This window comes from Zalophus californianus, chromosome 3 (genome assembly GCF_009762305.2).
Source record: "Zalophus californianus isolate mZalCal1 chromosome 3, mZalCal1.pri.v2, whole genome shotgun sequence".
Lineage (NCBI taxonomy): Eukaryota > Metazoa > Chordata > Mammalia > Carnivora > Otariidae > Zalophus > Zalophus californianus.
Window position 1 is genome coordinate 81,209,165 of NC_045597.1, and position 25,917 is coordinate 81,235,081.

The 25,917-nt window shown below is 44.1% G+C and overlaps 1 pseudogene; it reads left to right on the top strand.

Annotated features, from left to right (window-relative positions):
- The first annotated feature begins 3,182 nt into the window (after nucleotides 1-3,182).
- The window catches only part of LOC113920412, a 95,802-nt pseudogene continuing 73,067 nt past the window's right edge, over nucleotides 3,183-25,917 (top strand).

Below are 25,917 nucleotides of genomic sequence, written 5' to 3' on the forward strand. Positions count from 1 at the left end.
TTTTCTTCTAGGAGTTTAATGGTTTCGGTTCTTACAGTCAAGTCTGTAATTGATTTTGAATTTATTTTTCTGTATGCCATAAGACAGTAGTCCGGTTTCATTGTTATGCATGTCCAGTCTTAACAACACTCTTTATTGAAGACACTGTCTTTTCCCCCTTGAATGGAGTTGCCTCCTTTGTCATCAGTTTATTGACCTTTATATGCATGGCTTCTCCTGGGCTCTCTATTCCATTCCATTCACCTATGTCTGAGTGCCCTACTGTTTTGATTATTGGAGTTTCATAGTAGAGTTTGAAATCAGGGAATGTGATACCTCCGTGGAGGCTGCAGTTTTCAACTGACCAGAGTCAGGACCCATTTGGACCCACTCTGGATGGGGTCCCAGGCTTGACCAGCAGTAAAGGCTCCCCAGCATGTCTTGCTGGAAGATGCCCTACCTGGCCTGTCTGGCTCTGTCCTGGCAAGATTCGTTTCTCCATCTCTGCCTTCAGTGGAAAAAACTGTGTAATTAGAATTTGGAATGAGGCAGGTGGCCTTGAGCCCCCAGAAGCCTGCTCCAGTGACTGGCCTCTCCCATTTCTTGACCTGTTGATGCACAGCATGTGCATGCCCAGTAAGAACCCCATCAGCCAGGCTTGGGCAGGCCTATGCAGCTCAGGCTCTTCCCAACCACTTGCATACCTTCAGGGTAGAGGGAGTTAACCCCCCAAATTTTTCAGAAGCAACAGCTTTTAAATGGTGACAGTCTGCCTGATGGGGTCCGAGGCTTCTCCACACTCAGTATTCGCAGGTCTCTCATATGTCAGTTGCCTGCTCCATCCTGGGAAAGCAGTGCAGATACTCATGGTTCTACTGTAGGGGAAAAGGTGAGCATTTGTGTAGCTTAGTGCTTGGAAGTTGGCGTATGTCGAGTACCCTGCGATCTCATGGTGATTTTTGGTGTGTGGGCCCCACTACGTTGGTGACCAGGGACCAGCCCCGGCTCCAGGGGCCTGCAGTACCTTCAGTGCCTCGGGTCAGCTGAGAGGAGAGTGCTGCGCATGCGCCAGCTTGGGGCTGAGTAGCCAGTGATGTGGAACAGGACAAACATGGGGAGAGTTCTCCTGAATGTAGGGCTTGATGTTCCTTGACTGTCACCCTGTAGCATCCAGTCAGGATGAAAGTGACCTGGGGGGCAGCGAGAACAGGATCAGCAGTCAGCAGGACTGAGAGGCTAGACAGGCTTTGAAACACAAAGGAGTCACCACTGGGGGATCCTGTGATGCCAGTGGGTTCTTGCAGGTCAGAAGGTCATAGCGGGCCCCGTGATCCCAGGCCCACTCAGACTCAAGGAAGGGCAGGGCTACACAGTGCAGATCCTGACCCAGGCAGCCTATTCTGGGCTCCTGCAGTTGGGGCTCCCCCCAACCTCCTCAATGCTCCCCAAGGCCAGAGGTTGGGATGCAGGTGGTGGGAAGTGAGGTCTTCTCCTTGGGAAGACTCAGCCTACTACTAGAGCTTGATGAAGGGAGGGAAAGTTCTTCTCTACCCTCAAGGTCTTAGCAGGACTAAGAATTAAAATTGCATGAGTCAGATTAATAGGATAATGATTGGAGGCCCAATAATTCAACTGAGACTCCAAGAAGGGACCAAGGCAGGCAGTTTCACCCATTTTAGACAAAGTGACAATAAATCTGTGAGGCATTGACAGGAAAAAGAACCCTGAGCTTTGGGAGCTTGGAGTAGTTAGGAATTCTAGACAGAGTTTGGGCTGGAGCAGTACTTGGTAAAAAGTAACAGGGGTTGTTTCTAAAAACCTTTTGGCTCTAAATTCCCCACCTCTGAGGATAAGGCAGTCTCTTTACCCCCTGCTTTAGGGAGGGTACCTTTTCCATTTGAGATGTATTTCCTGCTTTCAGGGGGATGGAGGAAGGTCTAAGTGTCCTTGCATAAGCTGTGTCCTAAGTCAATTTTACTGAAAATATTCAGTATGCCAGGGGTACCTGGCTGGCTCAGTCAGTGGATTCTGGGAATCTGCATCTTGAGGTCATGAGTTTGAGACCCAGGTAGGGTGTGGAGATTGCTTAAAACTAAAATCAGAAATACATAAATAAAGAATCAGTATACCAAAATGGCACATTTTGAGGCAGCCTGTCCTTGCCTCTACAATGAACTGGGGAGATTTCCTGGTCTGCACAGGATCCCTGGAGGTTGTCCATGGGAGACATGTGTGCGGTCTCCTTAGCTGTGTTCAAGCAAATGGGCAAACAGGTGAGCAGACAGTGGCTCCTGCGGCCCTCGTCCTGTGCCTGTCCTCCTTCCCCCACGCCCAGGACCAAGACTGGGGCTGTCTCTGCCCCTCTGCGCAGCTGTCCTGCTGTTGGCCCCCAGGGAAGCTCACCTCTTCCAAGCTGATGTGTAAAGGAGGGGTGGGGACCCCAGGCACACAGTGGGACCTCGCCAGGCCCTGCCTCTTTTCGCCTGTGGGACCCTGGGGGAAGGGTCATGGCAGAAGGGGGAGCTAGGAACTGGGTCCCGCCCTCGCTCTGCCAGACTTGCTGTGTGGGCGTTGGGGGAAGTCATTCATCCCACTGGCCAGGACTCCCTTTCCTTTCCTTTTCTTTTTTTTTCCCCTGAGTTTCACGGGAAGAATTAGCCATTGATCAGTTGCATGTAGCAGACAGTGCTCATGACACCAAGTGCCCTCCTTAATGCCCATCGCCCAGTTATCCTTTCCCCACCCATCTCCCCTCCAGCAACCCTCGGTTTGTGTCCTAGAGGTCAGCCTCTCTGACGGTTTGCCTCCCTCTCATTTTCACCTGATTTTCATTTTTCCTTCCCTTCCCCTATGTTCATCGGCTATGTCCCTTTTCTTCACTAAGTGAGGAGGCTAGACTTGCTGGCCATTACTCATTTCTAGGGCTGCCTCCAGGCTTTGCTGGAGTCTGGAGGGGGCTTGGGGTTGTCCCAATACCACATGCCTCAGGGCTCCAGGGCCCTGTCTGCTCCCTCCCCCCACACCCTCCACCCCATTGACCTGCAGCTCCCCCAGCAAGAGAGGTCAGGCTCCCTCTCCTGCAGGGCAGATGGCTCCTGGGCCAAACCCCTTCCTGGCCACACTACCTGCTGCCTCTTCCTGTACACCTCCCTCCCTCCATCTTCCCTGTCCTCCTTCCCTCCATCTCAGCCCAGGACTCCCAGATGCTCTTCCATGGAGATTTCCGGATCTGGACTCCTGACCACAGGCCTGCTGACACCCCTGCTCCCACACTGCTCATTCTGTGTCTCCGGCGTATTAGGATGGGCATGGGTAAGTCAGACCACTGTCCCTTCAGGCTAGTCCACATGAGGCTGACCCCCACCTAGCTTGCTCATGGCCTTCACCCACCAGTGTCCTGTGTTCTCTGAGACAGACTGCTGGGGGCAGCTTGGACCCTGCCCCTGCCTCTGTAGTGAGGCCCCTCCAGTAGGTCTGCTCCTTAGAGCCCCACCTGCACTCCTCCCAAGGTAGAATGTCCTCTACTTCCCATTTTACCTATGGTCTTTGCTCAAACTCTCCTGACTTCTGGGAAACCTCACCTTCCAAATAGAAAAATCCCGTGTTCCCCTTCCTGTTCCCTGGCTTCTAGTTTTCCAATCCTTCCTCTTCTATGTCTCTCAGAACCTGGTGTTTGTCCTTCTTATGTCCCTGAGATTCCAGATCCTTCCAGACATTCCTGGCCAGTATCTCAGTATCTCCCTTGTTGGTTTTCCTCTGCCTGTCAGGTCAGGAATCTATTCGTAACATTCAGTCCTGTATAGAAAATAAATGGCTTTCGCACTCATCACCGTGTTGCTGTTTAGTGTCTTGCCTTTGGGTCCCACTCCCTCACTACTTACTTAACTCTGAGAGGGGCCTTCTCCTGTGCACTCAGCCTTGGGTGATAAGCTTTGCATAGGAGACATCTGATGAACATTTACAGAGTAATATGTGACTGCCTTGGTCTTGATGGCACCACGCTTAGAAGGTTACTTCCTGTCGTGAAGAGGCTGTGCAGCTCAGGAGAGTGCAGAGAAGGAAAGAAAGGAAGTGGGAGGGGTGCTCTACAGGGATGTGGGGAGACCCCTGTGGGTGAGTAGTAGGGAGCATGCTGCCCCCTTGTGGCTCAGCAGCGGCAGGACAGCCGGAGGCATTTCCGGGATCCCAATTCTCACAGCTTGTGCTCTCAAGACCCTTCCTTACTTGAAAAATTATTGAAGATATCAAAGAGTTTTTCATTACGTGGGTTACATGTATTAATATCTCCAATATTAGAATTTTTAGGTTTAAAATACTTCTTTTTTTAAATTTTTTTATTGTTATGTTAATCACCATATATTACATAATTTGTTTTGGTGTACTGTTCCATGATTCATTGTTTGTTCATAACACCCAGTGCTCCATGCAGAACGTGCCCTCCTCAATACCCATCACCAGGCTAACCCATCCCCCCACCCTCCTCCCCTCCAGAAACCTCAGTTTGTTTTTCAGAGTCCATCATCTCTCCTGGTTCGTCTCCCCCTCTGACTTACTCCCCTTCATTCTTCCTCTCCTGCTATCTTCTTCTTTTTCTTTTTTCTTAACATATGTTGCGTTATTTGTTTCAGAAGTACAGATCTGTGATTCAACAGTCTTACACAATTCACAGCGCTCACCGTAGCACATATCTTCCCCAATGTCCATCACCCAGCCACCCCATCCCTCCCACCCCCGACCACTCCAGCAACCCTCAGTTTGTTCCTGAGATTAAGAATTCCTCATATCAGTGAGGTCATATGATACATGTCTTTCTCTGATTGACTTATTTCACTCAGCATAACAGCCTCCAGTTCCATCCACGTCATTGCAAATGGCAAGATCTCATTCCTTTTGATGGCTGCATAATATTCCATTGTGTATAAATACCACACCTTCTTTATCCATTCATCTGTCGATGGACATCTTGGCACTTTCCACAGTTTGGCTATTGTGGATATTGCTGCTATAAACATTGGGGTGCACGTACCCCTTTGGGTCCCTACATTTGTATCTTTGGGGTAAATACCCAGTAGTGCAATTGCTGGATCGAATGGTAGCTCTATTTTCAACTGTTTGAGGAACCTCCATACTGTTTTCCAGAGGGGTTGCACCAGCTTGCATTCCCACCAACAGTGTAGGAGGGTTCCCCTTTCTCCACATCCCCGCCAACATCTGTCGTTCCCCGACTTGTTAATTTTAGCCATTCTGACGGGTGTGAGGTGGTATCTCATTGAGGTTTTGATTTGGATTTCCCTGATGCCGAGCGATGTTGAGCACTTTTTCATGTGCCTGTTGGCCATTTGGATGTCTTCTTTGGAAAAATGTCTGTTCATGTCTTCTGCCCATTTCTTGATTGGATTATTTGTTCTTTGGGGGTTGAGTTTGATAAGTTCTTTATAGATTTTGGATACTAGCCCTTTATCTGATATGTCATTTGCAAATATTTTCTCCCATTCTGTCGGTTGTCTTTTGGTTTTGTGGACTGTTTCTTTTGCTGTGCAAAAGCTGAAATCCCAATAGTTCATTTTTGCCCTGGCTTCCTGTGCCTTTGGTGATGTTTCTAGGAAGAAGTTGCTGCGGCTGAGGTCGAAGAGGTTGCTACCTGTGTTCTCCTTTAGGATTTGGATGGACTCCTGTCTCACGTTTAGGTCTTTCAACCATTTGGAGTCTATTTTTGTGTGTGGTGTAAGGAAATGGTCCAGTCTCATTCTTCTGCATGTGGCTGTCCAATTTTCCCAACACCATTTGTTGAAGAGACTGTCTTTTTGCCATTGGACATTCTTTCCTGCTTTGTCAAAGATAAGTTGACCATACAGTTGAGGGTCCATTTCTGGGCTTTCGATTCTGTTCCATTGATCTATGTGTCTGTTTTTGTGCCAGTACCATACTGTCTTGATGATGACAGCTTTGTAATAGAGCTGGAAGTCCGGAATTGTGATGCCGCCAGCTTTGCTTTTCTTTTTCAATATTCCTCTGGCTATTCGGGGTCTCTTCTGGTTCCATACAAATTTTAGGATTATTTGTTCCATTTCTTAGAAAAAAGTGGATGGTATTTTGATGGGGATTGCATTGAATGTGTAGATTGCTCTAGGTAGCATTGACATCTTCACAATGTTGGTTCTTCCAATCCATGAGCATGGAATGTTTCTCCATTTCTTTGTGTCTTCTTCAATTTCTTTCCTGAGTATTTTATAGTTTTCTGAGTACAGATCCTTTGCCTCTTTGGTTAGATTTATTCCTAGGTATCTAATGGTTTTGGGTGCAATTGTAAATGGGATAGACTCCTTGATTTGTCTCTCTTCGGTCTTGTTGTTGGTGTATAGGAATGCCACTGATTTCTGTGCATTGATTTTATATCCCGCTACTTTACTGAATTCCTGTATGAGTTCTAGCAGTTTTGGGGTGGAGTCTTTTGGGTTTTCCACATACAGTATCATATCATCTGCAAAGAGTGAGAGTTTGACTTCCTCTTTGCCGATTTGGATGCCTTTGATTCTTTTTGTTGTCTGATTGCTGTGGCTAGGACTTCTAATACTATGTTGAATAGCAGTGGTGAGAGTGGACATCCCTGCCGCGTTCCTGACCTTAGGGGGAAAGCTCTCAGCCTTTCTCCATTGAGAATGATATTCGCTGTAGGTTTTTCATAGATGGCTTTTATGATATTGAGGTATGTACCCTCTATCCCTATACTCTGAAGAGTTTTGATCAAGAAAGGATGTTGTACTTTGTCAAATGCTTTTTCTGCATCTATTGAGAGGATCATATGATTCTTGTTCTTTCTTTTGTTAATGTATTGTATCACGTTGATTGATTTGTGGATGTAGAACCAGCCTTGCAGCCCAGGGATAAATCCCACTTGGTCGTGGTGAATAATCCTTTTAATGTGCTGTTGGATCCTATTGGCTAGTATTTTGGTGAGAATTTTTGCATCCATGTTCATCAAGGATATTGTTCTGTAATTCTCTTTTTTGATGGGGTCTTTGTCTGGTTTTGGGATCAAGGTAATGCTGGCCTCATAAAATGAGTTTGGAAGTTTCCCTTCCATTTCTATTTTTTGGAACAGTTTCAGGAGAATAGGTATTAATTCTTCTTGAAATGTCTGATAGAATTCCCCTGGGAAGCCATCTGGCCCTGGGCTTTTGTTTCTTGGGAGATTTTTGATGACTGTTTCAATTTCCTTAGTGGTTATAGGTCTGTTCAGGTTTTCTATTTCTTCCTGGTTCAATTTTGGTGGTTGATACATCTCTAGGAATGCACCCATTTCTTCCATGTTATCTAATTTGCTGGCATAGAGTTGCTCATAATATGTTCTTATAATTGTTTGTATTTCTTTGGTGTTGTTTGTGATCTCTCCTCTTTCATTCATGATTTTGTTGATTTGGGTCCTTTCTCTTTTCTTTTTGATCAGTCTGGCCAGGGGTTTATCAATCTTGTTAATTCTTTCAAAGAACCAGCTCCTAGTTTCGTTGATCTGTTCTACTGTTCTTTTGGTTTCTATTTCATTGATTTCTGCTCTGATCTTTATGATTTCTCTTCTCCTGCTGGGTTTAGGCTTTATTTGCTGTTCTTTCTCCAGCTCTTTTAGGTGTAGGGTTAGGTTGTGTATTTGAGACCTTTCTTGTTTCTTGAGAAAGGCTTGTATTGCTATATACTTTCCTCTCAGGACTGCCTTTGCTGAATCCCAAAGATTTTGAACAGTTGTGTTTTCATTTTCATTGCTTTCCATGAATTTTTTTAATTCTTCTTTAATTTCTTGGTTGACCCATTCATTCTTTAGTAGGATGCTCTTTAGCCTCCATGTATTTGAGTTCTTTCTGACTTTCCTCTTGTGGTTGAGTTCTAGTTTCAAAGCATTGTGGTCTGAAAATATGCAGGGAATGATCCCAATCTTTTGGTACCGATTGAGACCTGATTTGTGACCTAGGATGTGATCAATTCTGGAGAATGTTCCATGGGCACTAGAGAAGAATGTGTATTCCGTTGCTTTGGTATGGAATGTTCTGAATATGTCTGTGAAGTCCATTTGGTCCAGTGTGTCATTTAAAGTCTTTATTTCCTTGTTGATCTTTTGCTTAGATGATCTGTCCATTTCAGTCAGGGGGGGTGTTAAAGTCCCCCACTATTATTGTATTGTTGTCAATGTGTTTCTTTGCTTTTGTTATTAATTGCCTTATATAATTGGCTGCTCCCATGTTCGGGGCATAGATATTTACAATTGTTAGATCTTCTTGTTGGACAGACCCTTTAATTAGGATATAGTGTCCTTCCTCATCTCTTATTACAGTCTTTGTTTTAAAATCTAGTTTGTCTGATATAAGGATTGCCACCCAGCTTTCTTTTGTGTCCATTAGCATGGTAAATGGTTTTCCACCCCCTCACTTTCAATCTGGGGGTGTCTCTTGGGTGCAAAAGAGTCTCTTGCAGACAGCATATGGATGGGTCTTGTTTTTAATCCAATCTGATAGCCTGTGTCTTTTGATTGGGGCATTGAGCCCATTTACATTCAGGGTAACTATTGAAAGGTATGAATTTAATGCCATTGTATTACCTGTAAGGTGACTGTTAACTGTCTGTTGTCTGTGTTCGTTTCTGCTCTTTGCTGCTTTTAGGTTCTCTGTTTGCTTAGAGGACCCCTCTCAATATTTCTTGGAGGGCTGGTTTCGTGTTTGCAAATTCCTTTAGTTTTTGTTTGTTCTGGAAGCTTTTTATCTCTCCTTCTATTTTCAATGACAGCCTAGCTGGATATTAGTATCTTGGCTGCATATTTTTCTCGTGTAGTGTTCTGAAGATATCTTGCCAGTCCTTTCTGGCCTGCCAGGTCTCTGTGGATAGGTCTGTTGTCAATCTAATGTTTCTACCATTGTAGGTTACATATCTCTTCTCCCGAGCTGCTTTCAGGATTTTCTTCTTTGTCTCTGAGACTCGTAGTTTTTACTATTAGATGTCGGGGTGTTGACCTATTATTATTGATTTTGAGAGGGGTTCTCTGTGCCTCCTGGATTTTAATGCCTGTTTCCTTCTTCACATTAGGGAAGTTCTCTGCTATAATTTGCTCCAATATACCTTCTGCCCCTCTCTCTCTCTCTTCTTCTTCTGGGATCCCAATTATTCTAATGTTGTTTCGTCTTATCGGTATCACTTATCTCTCGAATTCTGCCCTCGTGATCCTGTAGTTTGTTTCTCCCTCTTTTTCTCAGCCTCTTTATTTTCATCATTTGGTTTCTATATCGCTGATTCTCTCTTCTGCCTCATTTATCCTAACATTTAGTGCCCCATTTTTTTATTTGCACCTCATCAATAGCACTTTTTGATTTCGATTTGGTTAGATTTTAGTTCTTTTATTTCTCCAGAAAGGGTTTCTCTAAAAACTTCCACGCTTTTTCAAGCCCAGTTAGTATCTTTAAAGTCATGATTCTGTCTCTAGGTCCGACATCGTACCAATGTCCGTATTGAGTAGGTCCCTGGCTGATGGTACTACCTCTTCTTTTTGCTGAGGTGATTTCTTTTCGTCTTGTCATTTTGTCCAGAGGAGAATAGATGAATGAGAGAACAAAAGGCCTAAACAGGTTTACAATGTCCCCAGCAAATATACTGTATACAAATCAGAAAAGACCTGAAAACCAGGGGAAAAGAAAGGGAAAGAAAGAAAAAAGAAAGAGAAAAAGAAAAAGAAAAAAAAGATAAAAACAAAAACAAAACAATTCAAAAAGGAGATATGATCAAATATGATCAGGCTAGTGCATAGATCAGTGCCACACACTAGATTTTGGGCGTATTTTGGTCTGTTAGAAAAAAGTGCCTCCTAAAATTTTAAAGTAAGAAGACATATACGTACAAAATAAGGGTTGATACAATGAAGGGATGGAAGATGACTGTAAAGATGAAAAATTATAAAAGATTTTATAAAAGGACTTGTAAGTTAAGTTATTTGAAAAAAGAAAGAAGATTTAAGGAAAAAAAAAAAAAAGGGAAAAGGGAGGAGAGAATGTGATCAGCAGGAGACCTAGGAGAAAGCCATACACTAGTGATTTGGGGTATATTTTGATCTGTTAGAAGAAAGTGTACCTCAAAATTTTAAAGAGAGAACAACTTATATATATATGCCAAAAACAAGGGTAACTACTATGAAGGGATAAAATATGACTCTAAAAATGAAAAAAAAAATAAAAAATGTTTTTTTTTTTTTAAAAAAGGGATTTATAGATGTTGGTGAAAAAGGGAAAAAGAAAAATAAAAAAAGTCAACAAAAATTAACTTTGATGAAATAATGAATCATGGTAAAAAAAAAAAAAAAACCATGAATCTATGTGCAGTATTCCCCTAGCGCTGAAGTTCTCCTATTCTCCTTGATCGATCAACTTGGTCTTGGCTTGCTGGCTGTTTGTGCTGATCTTCTGGGGGAGGGGCCTGTTGCTGTGGTTTCCAAATGTCTTTGCCGGAGGCGGAATTGCCCCGCCCCTGTCGGTCCGGGCTAAGGAAGCTGCTCCGGTTTGCTCTCAGGAGCTTTTGTTCCCTGCAAGCTCTCGGTAACAGCTTTGGAGGACCAGGGCAGAAATGGTGGCCTCCACAATCTCCACTCGGAGGAGCTGAGAACTCAGGGCCCCGCTCCTCAGTGTGCCCCCAGAGAAAGCTGTCACTTCCGTGTCCCCGGTCTCCGGCCGCACTCGTGCTCACCCAGCCTGTGATCGAGCGTTGCTATCTCTGGCACCCGACCCGCTCAGAGTCTCCAAACCCAGCAGATCCCTGCAGTGTGTTCCCGCACGCTCCTCCCCGGGAAGGAAGGGGAGTCTCCCCGGATCTGCTGCTTGTTGGGTCCCTGCTGGGGGAGCCGTGCCCCGACTGGGCCGCAGAATCACAGTTTATGGCACCCGAGCTGAGAGCCCGCGACTCTGCTCCGTCTCTGCAGCCGGCTTCCTGCTCTGATACCTGGGAGCTCTGGCGCACTCAGGCACCCCGGTCTCTCTGTGACCCCAAGGGTCCTGAGACCACACTGTCCCGGGAGGATTCCACCCCTCGCTTAGCCACTGCAGCGACATCCCTCCGCCGAGCGAACTTCTAAAAGGTTCCGATTTTGTGCTCCGCGGCTCTAGCACTTGCCAGAAGCGGCCGGCGGAGGCCCCTCCCCCGCCGTCTATCCTCCCGAATATCGCCTCGGATTCACTTCTCCGCACGCCCTACCTTCCAGTAATTGGTCGCTTCTCTGTTCAGAGAGTTGTTGCTACTCTCCTGTTCGATCTCCTGTTGAGTTCGTAGGTGTTTCAGAATGGTTTGATCCCTATTCAGCTGAATTCCTGAGACCAGACAAAATCTAGGTCTCCTACTCCTCCGCCATCTTGCTCCGCCCTCTCCATGAATTTTTTAATTCTTCTTTAATTTCCTGGTTGACCCATTCATTCTTTAGTAGGATGCTCTTTAGCTCATGTATTGAGTTCTTTCCGACTTTCCTCTTGTGATTGAGTTCTAGTTTCAAAGCATTGTGGTCTGAAAATATGCAGGGAATGATCCCAATCTTTTGGTACCGGTTGAGACCTGATTTGTGACCTAGGAATGTGATCAATTCTGGAGAATGTTCCCATGGGCACTAGAGAAGCATGTGTATTCGTTGCTTTGGGATGGAATGTTCTGAATATGTCTGTGAAGTCATTTGGTCCAGTGTGTCATTTAAAGTCTTTATTTCCTTGTTGATCTTTTGCTTAGATGATCTGCCCATTTCAGTCAGGGGGGTGTTAAAGTCCCCCACTATTATTGTATTTGTTGTCAATGTGTTTCTTTGCTTTTGTTATTAATTGCCTTATATAATGGCTGCTCCCATGTTCGGGGGCATAGATATTTACAATTGTTAGATCTTCTTGTTGGATCGACCCTTTAAAGTAGGATATAGTGCTCCTTCTCATCTCTTATTACAGTCTTTGTTTTAAAATCTTGTTTGTCTGATATAAGGATTGCCACCCAGCTTTCTTTTGGTGTCCATTAGCATGGTAAATGGTTTTCCACCCCCTCACCTTTCAATCTGGGGGTGTCTTTGGGTCTAAAATGAGTCTCTTGCAGACAGCGTATGGATGGGTCTTGTTTTTTTAATCCAATCTGATAGCCTGTGTCTTTTGATTGGGGCATTGAGCCCATTTACATCAGGGTAACTATTGAAAGGTATGATTTTAGTGCCATTGTATTGCCTGTAAGGTGACTGTTACTGTATGTTGTCTGTGTTCCTTTCTGATCTTTGCTGCTTTTAGGTTCTCATCTTTGCCTTAGAGGACCCTTTCAATTTTCCTGGAGGGCTGGTTTCGTGTTTGCAAAATTCCTTTAGTTTTTTGTTTGTTCTGGAAGCTTTTTATCTCTCCTTCTATTTTCAATGACAGCCTAGCTGGATATAGTATTCTTGGCTGCATATTTTTCTCGTTTAGTGTTCTGAAGATATCTTGCCAGTCCTTTCTGGCCTGCCAGGTCTCTGTGGATAGGTCTGTTGCCAATCTAATATTTTTACCATTGTAGGTTACATATCTCTTCTCCCGAGCTGCTTTCAGGATTTTCTCTTTGTCTCTGAGACTCGTAAGTTTTACTATTAGATGTCGGGGTGTTGACCTATTTTTATTGATTTTGAGAGGGGTTCTCTGTGCCTCCTGGATTTTGATGCCTGTTTCCTTCCTCACATTAGGGAAGTTCTCTGCTATTATTTGCTCCAATATACCTTCTGCCCCTCTCTCTCTTTCTTCTTCTTCTGGGATCCCAATTATTCTAATGTTGTTTCATCTTATCGAATCACTTATCTCTCGAATTCTGCCCTCGTGATCCTGTAGTTGTTTCTCCCTCTTTTTCTCAGCCTCTTTACTTTCCATCATTTGGTCTTCTATATCACTGATTCTCTCTTCTGCCTCATTTATCCTAGCAGTTAGTGCCCCCATTTTTGATTGCACCTCATCCATAGCCTTTTTCATTTCGACTTGGTTAGATTTTAGTTCTTTTATTTCTCCAGAAAGGGTTTCTCTAATAACTTCCACGCTTTTTTCAAGCCCAGCTAGTATCTTTAAAGTCATGATTCTGAACTCTAGGTCTGACATCGTACTAATGTCCGTATTGAGTAGGTCCCTGGCTGACGGTACTACCTCTTGTTCTTTTTGCTGAGGTGATTTTTTTCGTCTTGTCATTTTGTCCAGAGGAGAATAGATGAATGAGAGAACAAAATGCTAACAGGTTTACAACGTCCCCAGCAAATATACTGTATACAAATCAGAAAAGACCTGAAACCAGGTGAAAAGAAAGGGAAAGAAAGAAAAAAGAAAGAGAAAAAAAAGATAAAAACAAAAACAGAACAATACAAAAAAAGCAGAATGTGGTCAAATATGATCAGGCTAGTGCATAGATCAGTGCCACACACTAGATTTTGCACGTATTTTGGTCTGTTAGAAAAAAGTGCCTCCTAAAATTTTAAAGGAAGAAAGACATATATGTACAAAATAAGGGTTGATACAATGAAGGGATAGAAGATGACTGTAAAGATGAAAATTATAAAAGATTTTATAAAAGGACTTGATAAGATAAGAAGTTGTTTGAAAAAAGAAAGAAGATTTAAAAAAAAAAAAGGGAGAGAATGTGATCAGGCAGGAGACTAGAACAGAGCCATACACTAGTGATTTAGGGTATATTTTTATCTGTTAGAAGAAACTGTATCTCAAAATTTTAAAGAGAGAACAGCTTATATATATATGCCAAAATAAGGGTAACTACTATGAAGGGATAAAATATGACTCTAAAAATGAAAAATAAAAAATGTTTTTGTTTTTTTTTTTAAAGAGATTGATAAGATGTTGGTGGAAAAAGGGGAAAAGAAGAAAAAGAAAAAAAAACAGTTAACAAAAATTAACTTTGATGAACTAATGAATCATGGTAAAAAAAAGCCATGAATTCTATGTGCAGTATTCTCCTAGCGCTGGAGTTCTCCCGTTCTCCTTGATCGGTAAACTTGGTCTTGGCTTGCTGGCTGTTCGTGCTGATCTTCTGGGGGAGGGGCCTGTTGCTGTGGTTTCCAAATGTCTTTGCTGGAGGCTGAATTGCCCCGCCCTTGTTGGTCCGGGCTAAGCAAGCTGCTCGGGTTTGATCTCAGGAGCTTTTGTTCCCTGCAAGCTCTCCGTACAGCCTTGGAGGACCAGGGCAAAAATGGTGGCCTCCCAATCTCCACCCGGAGGAGCTGAGAACTCAGGGCCCAGCTCCTCAGTGCGCCCCCAGAGAAAAGCAGTCACTCCCTTGTCCCCGGTCTCCGGCCGCACTCCGTGCTCACCCGGCCTGTGACCGAGCGTTTGTATCTCTGGCACCCGACCCGTGTGGAGTCTCCAAACCCAGCAGATCCCTGCAGTGCGTTCCCGCACCGCTCCTCCCCGGGAAGGAAGGGGAGTCTCCCCGGCTCTGCCGCTTGTTGGGTCCCTGCTGCAGGAGCAGTGGCCCGACTGGGCCGCGGATCACAGTTTATGGCCACCCCGAGCTGAGAGCCCGCGCCTTGGCTCCATCTCTGCAGCCGGCTTCCCCGCTCCGATACCTGGGAGCTCTGGCGCACTCAGGCTCCCCCGGTCTTTCTGTGACCCCAAGGGTCCTGAGACCCCACTGTCCAGCGAGGGTTTCACCCCCGCTTAGCCACTGGAGCGACGTCCCTCCGCGGAGCCGACTTCTAAAAGGTCCGATTTTGTGCTCCGCGGCTCTAGCACTTGCCAGAAGCGGCCGGCGGAGGCCCCTCCCCCGCCGTCTATCCTCCCGAATATCGCCTCGGATTCACTTCTCCGCACGTCCTACCTTCCAGTAAGTGGTCGCTTCTCTGTTCAGAGAGTTGTTGCTACTCTCCTCTTTGATCTCCTGTTGAGTTCGTAGGTGTTCAGAATGGTTTGATCCCTATGCAGCTGAATTCCTGAGACCAGACGAAATCTAGGTCTCCTACTCCTCCGCCATCTTGCTCCCTAAAATACTTCTTAATTCACTTAAAATAGTATTGACAAATCCATCTTAACACAGGTTTGTTTAATTTTAATTGTAGTTAGAGATCATACAGTGCAAAATGGGTTTCTGTTGTAGAATTCAGAGATTCATCACATCCATACAACCCCCGTGCTCATCACAAGTGCCCTCTTTAATACCCATCCCCCATCTAGCCTACCCCCCACCCATCTCCCTCCATCAACCCTCAGTTTGTATCCTTAAGAGTCTCTTGTGGTTTGTTTCCGTCTTTCATTTTTTTTTCTTTTCCCCCTTCCCATATGTTCATCTGTTTCATTTCTTAAATTCCACATACATCTTATATTAACATATGTTTAAAGTGAAAAATACTTATGTATTTTTAAAAAGCTAGTGAGAAGAGTGATTTTTTTACATTTTTTGCATACCTCTTTTTTTTTTACTTGTATTTTTTAGTTTTATTTAAATTCAAGTTAGCTAACATATAGTATATTGTTAATTTGGGTGTAGAATTTATTGATTCATCAGTTGCATATAACACCCAGTGCTCATGACATCAAGGGCCGTCCTTAATGCCCATCCACCAATTACCCCATCCCCCAACCCACTTCCCCTCCAGCAACCCTCAGTTTGTTCTCTGTATTTAAGGGTCTCTTATGGTTTGTCTCCCTCTCTGTTTTTAGCCTCTTTTATTTTTCCTTTCCTTCTCCTATGTTCATCAGTTCTGTATCTTAAATTCCACATATGAGTGAAATCTTATGGTATTTGTCTTTCTCTGAATGACTTATTTCACTTAGCATAATACCCTCCGGTTCCATTCACAGTGTGGCAAGGGGCAAGATTTCCTTCTTGTTGATGACTGAGTAATATCCATTGTGTATCTATACCAAGTCTTCTTGATCCATTCATCAGTTGATGGACATCAGGGCTCTTTTCGTAGTTTGGCTCTTTGGACGTTGCTGCGGTAACATTGGGGTGCATGTGCCCGTTCTAATCACTACATTTATATCCTTTGGATAAATACCTAGTAGTGCAATTGCTGGGTCATAGGGTAGTTCTATTTTTAAGTTTCTGAGGAACCTCCATACTATTCTGAGAGTGGCTGCACCAGTTGACATTCCCACCAGCAGTGTAAGAGGGTTCCCCTTTCTCTGCATCCTTGCTAACATATGTTGTTTCCTGAGCTGTTGATTTTAGCAATCTGACTGGTGGGAAGTGGTATCTCATTATGGTTTTGATTTGTATTACTCTGATGAAGAGTGATATTGAGCATTTTTTTCATGTGTCTGTCAGCCATTTATGTGTTCTTTTGTAGATTTGTCTGTTCATGTCTTCTGGTAATTTCTTGATTGGATTTTTTGGGTTTTGGAGGTTGAGTTTAATGAGTTCTTCATAGATTTTGGAGACTAGGCCTTTACTTGAGAGGTCAGTTGCAAATGTCTTTTCCCATTGTGTAGGCTGCCTTTTAGTTTTGTTGATTGTTTCTTTTGCTGTGCAAAAGCTTTTTTTTCCTGAGGAAGTCCCAATGGTTCATGTTTGGTTTTGTTTCCTTGCCTCTAGAGACATGTCTAGGAAGAAGTTGTGGCCAAGGTCAAAGACGTTGTTTCTTGTGTTCTCCTCTTTTTGATGGATTTTGATTTTGATGGATTCCTTCCTCATATGTAAGTCTTTTATGCATTTTGAGTTTATTTTTGTGTATGATGTAAGAAAGTGGTCTGGGTTTTTTTGTTGTTGTTGTTTTTTTTGTTTTTGTTTTTGTTTTTTTGCATGTGGCTGTCCAATTTTCCCAACACCATCTGTTGAAGAAACTGTCTTTTTTCCATTGGCTATTCCTTCCCCCTTTGTCCAAGATTAGTTGACCATAGAGTTGCGGGTCCATTCCTGGGTTAGGTCATGTATTGGAGAATAATAACTTGTTTTTTGAGGAACGCTTATATTGCCATATACTTCCCTCTTAGGACCGCCTTTGCTGTATCTGAAAGGCTCTGAGTTGTCCTGCTTTCATTTGCTTCCATGTATTTTTTTAATTCTTTAATTTCCTTGTTCTCCTTTCATTCTTCAGTAGGATGCTCTTTAACCTCCACGTATTTGTGGTCCTTCCACATTTTTTCTTGTGGTTAACTTCAAGATTCATAGCACTGTGGTCTAAAAATATGCATGGTATGATGTCAATCTTTTTGTACTGGTGAGACCTAATTTCTCACCCAGTATGTGATCTATACCGGAGAATGTTCCACGTACACTCCAAAAGTATGTGTTTTCTGCTGTTTTAGGAGGCAATGCTCTGAATATCTCTGTGCAGTCCCACTGGTCCCGTGTGTCATTCAAAGCCCTTGTTTCCTTGTGGATCTTCTGCTTAGATGATCTGTCCATTGCTGTGAGTGGGGTGTTAAAGTCCTCTACTAGTATTGCATTATTATCAATGAGCTCCTTTAATTTTGTTATTCATTGGTGTATATGTTTGGCTGCTCCCAAGTTAGGGGCATAAATATTTATAATTGTTAGATATTTGGGTTGGATAGACCCTTTTATTATGATATAGTGTCTTTCTTTATCTCTTATAATAGGCTTTGGTTTAAAATCTGGTTTGTCTGATGTATAAGGATGGCCCCATCAGCTTTCTGTTCATGTCCATGAGTGTGATAAAGGATTCTCCATGCCCTCCATTTCAATCTGGATGTGTCTTTGGCTCTACAACTAGTTGCTTGTAAGCAGCACATTGCTGGGTGTTTTTTTGTTTTGTTTTGTTTTAATCCATGCTGATAGCCTGTGTCTTTTGATTGGAGCATTGAGTCCATTTACATTCAGAGTAATTATTGAAAGTAATGAATTCAGTGTCATTGCATTATCTGCAAATTGCTGTTTCTCTAGCTTGTCTCTTTTCCTTTCTGGATTTTTGTTTCCTTTGGGCTCTCTCTTCACTCAAAATCCCCAAAAATATTTCTTTCAGTGTTGGTTTAATGTTCACAATCCTTAAGTTTTTGTTTGTCCTGGAAACTCTTTATCTCTCCTTGTACTCTGAATGACAGGCTCCGTGGATGAAATGTTCTTGGCTGTATAAGTTTCCCATTTAGCACATTGAATATATCATGCAGTGCTTTCTGGGCTGCCAGGTCTCTGGGGACACGTGTGCTGCTGGACTTATGTATCTACCCTTGTAGGTTAAGGCCCTCTTGTCCTGACTGCTTTCAGGATTTTCTCTTTATCACTGAAATTTGAAAGCTTGACTATTATATGTCAAAATGTTGATGTATTTTTATTGATTTTGAGAGGGGTTCTCTGTGCCTCCCAGACTTGAGTACATGTTTCCTTCCCCAGAGTTGGGAAGTCCTCAGCTCCAATTAGTTGAAATAAACCTTCTCCCCCTCTGTCCCTCTCCTCATCTTCTGGGACCCCTATTATCTGGATATTTTTTCACTTTAGGGAAGTACTGAGTTCTCAAAATCTCCCTTTGTGATCCAATACTTTTCTTTCTCTATTTTTCAGCTTCTTTATTTTCCATTATTTTATCTTCTATATTGGTGACTTACTCTTCTGTCTCCTTTGCCATCCTTTTAATAGTCTTCACTGGGGACTGAATCTCTGTAATAGCATTTTTAATTTGGGCCTGTCTAGATTTTGGTTCTTTTATTTCTACAGTGAGGGATTCTCTACTGTCTCCTATGCTTTTTTTTTAACCCATCTAGTATTTTCTAATCATTGTTTTAAATTCTAGTTCAGATATTTGATTTATATCCATAGTGATTAAATCCCTGGTAGTGAGCACTACGTCCTGTTTTTTATTTTAGGGTGCATTTCTCCATCTCATCATTGTGTCCAGAAAAGAAAAGAAGAAAGAAAAAAAATACAATGAAAGGAATCAAACTAATAATAAAAGACGAAAATATAAGAAAAAAAACCTGAAAAAAATAAAACATTAAAAAATAAAAATACAAAGAATGCTACTTAGTGTTTCCCCTAAGAGCTGAAGTTTTGCAGCCCTCTCTCATCAGTAAATGTGACAGGAGTGAGTTGTTTGTGCTATCCTTCTAGGGGAGGGGCCTGTTGCACTGATTCTCAGGTGTACTTCAACTAGTGCAAATGCACTTTTCCTAAGCAGAGGCAGGCCTCAGTGTAACCAGCTCTGGATTCCAGGATGTGGCACTGTTTTCCTCCCTGAAGGCTTGAGGCACCAATGGGCAGGATGAATATGGCTGCACCCTGCTCCCTACCCAGGAGCTGAAAATTTGCCCCCCAACTCTTCAGTGAGCCCTCACAGAAAAGCAGTCTGTCTTACCTCCCCGGTTTCTGTCAGAACTCTGTGTTCAGCTGCCAGTGACAAAGCGTTTCTATCTCAGGCTCGCGACTGAGTTCCAACTCCAGTTTCTATGGATTTCTGTGGCCCAGACCCACGCTGTACATCCTGGGTGTTGGAGGGCTTGCCATGCTTGTGCTTTTTGCTGGACCCCTCCCAGGACTAAGCCACCGCCCAACCGTGCTGTGATTCACGGTTTAGGGCTACATAGAGCAGGAAGCCAGCACCTAGACTCGCGGTTTTCAGCCAGCTCTTCCCAATCTGATGTCTGGGAACTCTGAAGCATTCAGGCCTCACCTGTCCTTCTTGTGACCCCCGGGATCCTGAGATCATGCTGTCACACTGGGGATTCCACCCTGTTTCCCCACTTGAACACCTTTAAGCCAGGGGCATCCCCCACAGGAGATTCCTAAAAGTTTTAACTTGGCACTTCTTTGCTTATAAAACTCTGCAGTAGTCTCCTTAAGCTGGGTGTCTCCCCTCTGCTGTATCCTCAGCCATTTCCCCCTCACACTCATCCCCACCCATGGCACTCGGGCTCTGAGGCTGCAGCAGGTGCCACAGCGGGAGCTGGGCCAAGCTCTTCATGTGGTTCTGGACCTTGTTCTGGGGCTGGTGCTGTAGCTCCAAGAAGAGAAATTATCATCAGCATGTTTGACTTACCATGTCCTTTCTAAATAAAGGAAACTTTTCCCACCACTCAATGTTGTCTGAGTCCATGAAACAATCCCTGGGAGGTCTCCCCGGACTGTAGGCCATGGGGACAGGGATCTGAGACTACTCACTGCTCCCGGCCCAACCACAGTCGATGGAGGCTTGCTCTGTGTGGCCCAAGCTGTTCCCTCCACAGGCCCATATAAGACGCCCCCTGTCCTCCTCACCCCCAGCATCTCTCTGGTTCTCCTTCTCCCTTCTGCCCCCTCCCCCCATTCATGCTTTTTACTCTCAAATAAATAAAATCCTAAAAAAAAATAAAAGATTGAGCATAGAGGTGGACATTTTATGCCTTCTAGAGCTGGCTAGAAACACTGTCCTGTGTGTATTTTTTTGTCATCTTTCCCCTTGTGCTCAGAGGTACATGACCTCCCAGGGAAGGAAAAAGCCCATGGTGGAGGGACTCTGGGGTCTTGAATGAACACATGAAGGAGTTCAATCTCCCGTCTGAACAGCCACTCAGCACTGTCATGTGGGGAAACCTATGGTGACGTGCTACCAACATTTAGGGAATTATTTGGTAATTCAGCATAATGTAATATACCTACAAAATGTTGAAATCACCAAGTTAACTTCAATAGTTATCAGCCTAGCACCTTTAAAAATGACCAAAGGGGCACCTGGTTTCCTCAGTGAGTAGGGCACATGGCACTGGATCTCGAGGTGGTGAGTTTGAGCCCCACATCGAACACAGAGTTTACTTAAAACAAAACAAAAGCACTTCCAAAGGACCAAAATCAATTAGGCTCCAACAATTGAGCTGGTCGGTGGTGGGATGGATCCTCTGGCCTGTTCCTCAGCCACTGTGCCCTGAGCACTCAGATAATGCAAGTACTTATCAGCCAACCAGGTTCTCCCTCTAGGAGCTCAGGGTCTAGAGGGAAGATGGACAAATATGAATGAAAAATGTGAATGAAAAGAGCAATTGCTCCAAAGGAAGAGAGCAAGGGGCTACAACCGGGTCCTGAGCTCCAGCAGGTGAGGGGTCTGACAAGGCTGTGCTGAGGTGACATTGAGATTTCCTGAGGCAGGGCAAGGAGCCAGCCCCGCGCAAATCCAAGCATATGCAGCCAGCAGAGGGCACCACGCTGCAGAGGATTGGAGGCCCAAGTTGATGTTGCCAGAGTGGAGGTTAGAAAGGAGGCCAGGGTAGCTGGAGGAAGCTGAGGAGGAGAGGAGAGAGGGAGAAGAGGAGGGGCAGGGCCTGGGGCAGGTGGGCAGTCTCAGCGCCCTGCTCCTAGTGCTGTGTCACCACATTTCCCACACTTGGTGGCTTCACCCACAAACACTCACTGTCTCACAGTCTCCAGGGATCAGGACCCCAGCAGTGCTCAGCTGGGGGCTCCTACCAGAGCCTCTCAGGAGGCTGGGGCTGTTGACAACACCAAGGCAGGACCTGCTACACTTAGAACCCGAGTTCACTTAGTGGTGTTGGCAGGATTCAGTCCATCTCAAAGGCCTGAGTTCTTCTGTCTGTTGTTGGTCCTCAGTGCTAGGCCACATGCACATGCTTGTGTCATGGTTCAACATAGGGGCTTGTTCCCCAGTGTGGGGATCTGAGCGAGAACACGGGTCAGAGTCAGCTCGGGGCTGGGCACTGAGCTTTTATAACCGAATCTCGGAAGGGGCTTTGGGTCATGTTGCCATGTTCTGTGGAATGGAAGTGAATCACTACATCCAGACCACTCTACACGGGAGGGGTTTACACAAGGATGTGTACACAGGAGTTCGGGATTCGAGGGAGCCACTGAGGGGAGAAGGGGAAGACCCCTGCCGGGTCAGTGCCTTGCCCAGAATCACAGACTGGTAAGAAGGCTGAACCAGACATTCACTGGTGGCTTTGGAAAAGGTGTGTTGAAGTAAGTGGCTACAGACATGGAGATGGTGTGGGGGTGAGGGTGAGCACTGATATCCTAGACAGGAGGCATTCCAGCACGTTCTTGTCTGAGGAGGAGCCAGATCATGGCAACCCACTGAGTGGACCCCTATCCACATCACACCCACTGGAAAGGAGGTAATGGCTTGCAGCACAGGACAGGCAGACTCTAGGGGTAAGGGTGGATTCTGACCTTCAAGGGCCAAGGCTCCAAACCCCTCTTTAGGGTTTGCTTTGGAAATAGGAAAGCCTAAGATCTCGGAAAGCTATTGCCCATCCCTCTGTAGGTGGGGCTGTCATCCTCAGGGCCTCCAGAATGTGAGCCCTGGTGTACACACGTGCACAACATGGCAAGCGTGCACATGCTCACACACACGCACACAAACACAGACACCAGTAGGGACTGTGGGGTGAGATCTGACCAGTAGTGGACTCAGAGAAGGTGAGAAGAGGAAGAAAATGTGGTTGGAGGTATTTCCTACATGAGACACCACTCCTCCAATTTCATAGATATTATCCCACATATGCTTGTGGACGTCTGGAGGAAGTACATGCCTTCCTCCTTTCCAAGGATGTGCTTGGAGGTGATTGGATAGGAAAATAGCTGCCTCCCTTCTGCCATCCACTCAGTGTCCACATACCCTGCACCCACTGGAAGTGATATTGTCTGTTATGCCAGAGTTGCATTGGCCTGAAAATAGTCCTTTTATTTTCAAGGGGGATGGAAAACATTCTGGAGAAAAGTAAGACTTTATTAGGTTTTAAAGTTTTGTTTAAAAATGCCCAAACATTACTCATTTGGGTCTGTTTTTATACATCAATTAAAAGGATCCTTCACTGTAGTATGCAATGAGACAGAGGTCCTGTATGGACAATAATTTTGCATCCTTACACAGAATTACATACACAGGGTGGAAAGCAAGGTGCTTCATCAGTAAGTCCATAGCAGCGCTGTGACAATAGTGCAGGCAGACAGTCCTTCCATCTGCCTCCCTTTTAAAGTATGCCCCTGAACTCCTGGAAGACATGGGGCACTGATGTCCCACCTCTTCCCAGTGTATTGGTTTCCAATATGCAAAAGTAAATGCAGCCTCACGAGTCTGTAGAAGTGGCGGTACCAGCAGCTACCTTTCTCCTAATAGTGATACCTTGCATATTTAGAGCTTTGCTTTATTGTAGAGCTAAAGAAAGTCAGCTAAAGGAGATTTGGATTGTTTAGACAGCCATTGCCCGATGTGAACTTGGGACCCTTTGTGTCTGAAGATGAAGGCAGTGATTGTGTTTGGTGGGTGGTGACTGGGTTCATGGAAATATAAAGAAAGGAACGCTGTGTTTTACGAAGTGTGACCCAAGGATTTAATTACATGGTGTCTTTCTATTGTTGGCACCAAATATTTTGAGCAAGTTCTATTAGATTCATTATATAAAAAAATGTCACCTCCTTTTTGTATATGGATTATAGGATTGGCATTTTTCCTCTTCCTTTAAACTACTCAGTAAAAGTACTATTTAGGGGATCCTGGCTGACTCAGTCTATAGAGAATGTGATTCTTGATCATGGGGGTTGTGAGTTCAAACCCCTTGTCAGGTGTAGAGTTTACATTTAAAAAAAAGAGTTCACTTAATACTCAAAAAATTTTTAAAAGAGGGTGGGTACCTGGATGGCTCAGTTGGTTAAGCATCTGACTCTTGATCTCTGCTCAGGTCTTGATCTCAGGGTTAAGCCCTGCATTGAGCTCCATGCTGGGGGTACAGCCTACTTAAAAAGAAGTTTACTTTTTAAAAAAAACTATACTCCTCATATTTCAATAAATTTATTGGTTATATTACTTTTTGTTATGTTTTCAATTTTCCTTGCTATTATATATGCTTACTGACAGAATTTTTATGACTCTATGATAGCATATTTAGAGAATTGCATTGATGTTGAACACTTCTTAGGGACTAGAAGCCCATAAATTCCATTAAGAAGCAAATGGACTAGAACAGAACTTACCAGAACCTGAAAACTATGCATTTGAATTCTTTTTGGAAAGATTTGTGAGTGGTCTTTTCATTATGAACAAGGAATATTTATTTTAAAAGAATACTAAAAACAATGGGATAACAATTGAGAACAAATTTGCAAGTCATATTTAACTTATATGCTAGAAGATCATTTGTGTCTTTCTCCCCATCCCTGCCCCTTAAAGCAGTAGACCAGTACTTGTCTGTGTGGAGTTTAGCTATGTGAATTCCACATAAGAGGCATTCCATTTTGCATCTGTCCAACATGTTCTGCCAGCTGATTATATCTTACTGTTCTAGCAGTGCTATCTTGGTTAAATGACTTTGAGAGTGTGAAGTGTTTGGATAGTACCCTGGCAGTTTGTTTCATGATATAAAGGTTTGATTTAACACTTCTCAGTTTTTAGAAAATCCAAAAGTGTGTCAAATCTGTTGGATCCATTATATTGGGAGTGGCATATAAGGTTGAATAAGAACTTGCAGTGATTTTGGTGGACAAATGTTTGTCTGGGCTGACAAATGTGTTGTAAGTGAAAAAGTCATCCTGGAAGCCTTTCATATCTGACTTGGGTTATTCCACTAGGGAGCCTCATTTGATTCTAAACTCACACATAATTTTCATTACTATCTACTTTGCAATAATAAAAACTGTCGATGTGGTCTTGGGTTTACTTTTAGGCCAAGCCCCTGGGATTGAGCTGCCAATTCCTTTTGTATGTGCCCCCTTGGCTTCGTTACCAGCTAAAGTTACCAAGAGGCTACTGGGTCTGGATCTCTAGTTCCTGTGTCTCTCTTGAGACACAGGCACATCCTACTTAGATATCACAAGTCTAGGACAGTACTATGCCTCAGTTTACACTTAATTATGTATCCCACCCTCTATACACTCCCTCCTGGGTTTCCCAATAAAGGCACGGATACCACACCCTGTCAGATACCACCCTTTTGCTACTTGAGCTTGACATCCATGATCTTTCTATTTTCTCTATTCTTTAATATCTCCTTACTGGTTCTTCTAATTTCTGTCCCCTTATAAAATAAAATTTAGCAGCCTTTGGAAAAAAATCTACAACTTTTTCTGGATGAGTATCAAGTTCATTGCTCCTTACTGCTCTAGAATATTCTGAAGTGTGAGAGTTCTTTAGATTGTACACACCAGGGCCCCCATTCACCTTTTTCTATGTGTGTCTCATGTCCCTTAGAGTTCTGCAGGGTGGTCTCTCTGGGTATTCTTCACTTCCTATTTGAGAACTGGGAGGGCCCAGGCCCTCTGGGTCTTTGGCCTGTGTCCTCATCTCATTGTACCTCTCTTCTCTTGTCTCTAGAAATCATAAGAAACAGAAATTTACACCCACCCTAGTGTTATGGTTCTGAGGAGCAGGTAAGAAAATTGTTTCTCTCTAGCATGTTCTTCTTCAGGGTGACGCATTTGCTGGCCAGCTCTCATCTCTTCTTATGAGATGGGGCCTTTGTCTGCCTCCCTGTCTCTCATTTCCTGCCCCTCCCCATAGCCATCTGTGAATGTCAGCTTCTGACATTTCTTTGCCCAAATGTTGGTTGCTAACTGCTCCCCCAGAGGACCATGAGATGAGTAAATAAATGAAATCCAAAAGGTTGGGTGCTTCTTCAGAGGGAAGATGAACAGCCCATCACCTGGCCTATTCTCTGTTGAGGCAGGAGGTATTTTGGGGGATGGGAGAGCAAACCAAGGCTTCCCTTTCCCATGTGGTACCCCAGGCCTTGGACTGCAGAGTTTTCTCCGTGTTTCTTCATGTTGTTTTGTGCAAACATCAGTAGCCTTGACAATGGAAATGTCCACTGGCTTTGCTTACCAGACCTCACTCCCCTGGGAGACTTCAGGGCCAAGACCTGCCACTGCTCCCTCCTAATGACCATTTTCATCTGCAGAGTGAACTCTGCAGGAGAAGCTGTGCAGTCAACAGGAGAATGGGTGTCCAGAGGAAGTAGAGAAGTTTTGCTCATGGATCATTGCCATGGGTCTTCTATTTCCTTTCAGTGACTGCTTCCGAATGCCCAATCAAGTTCAGCTCTGTTGGTGAAAGAAGGAGAA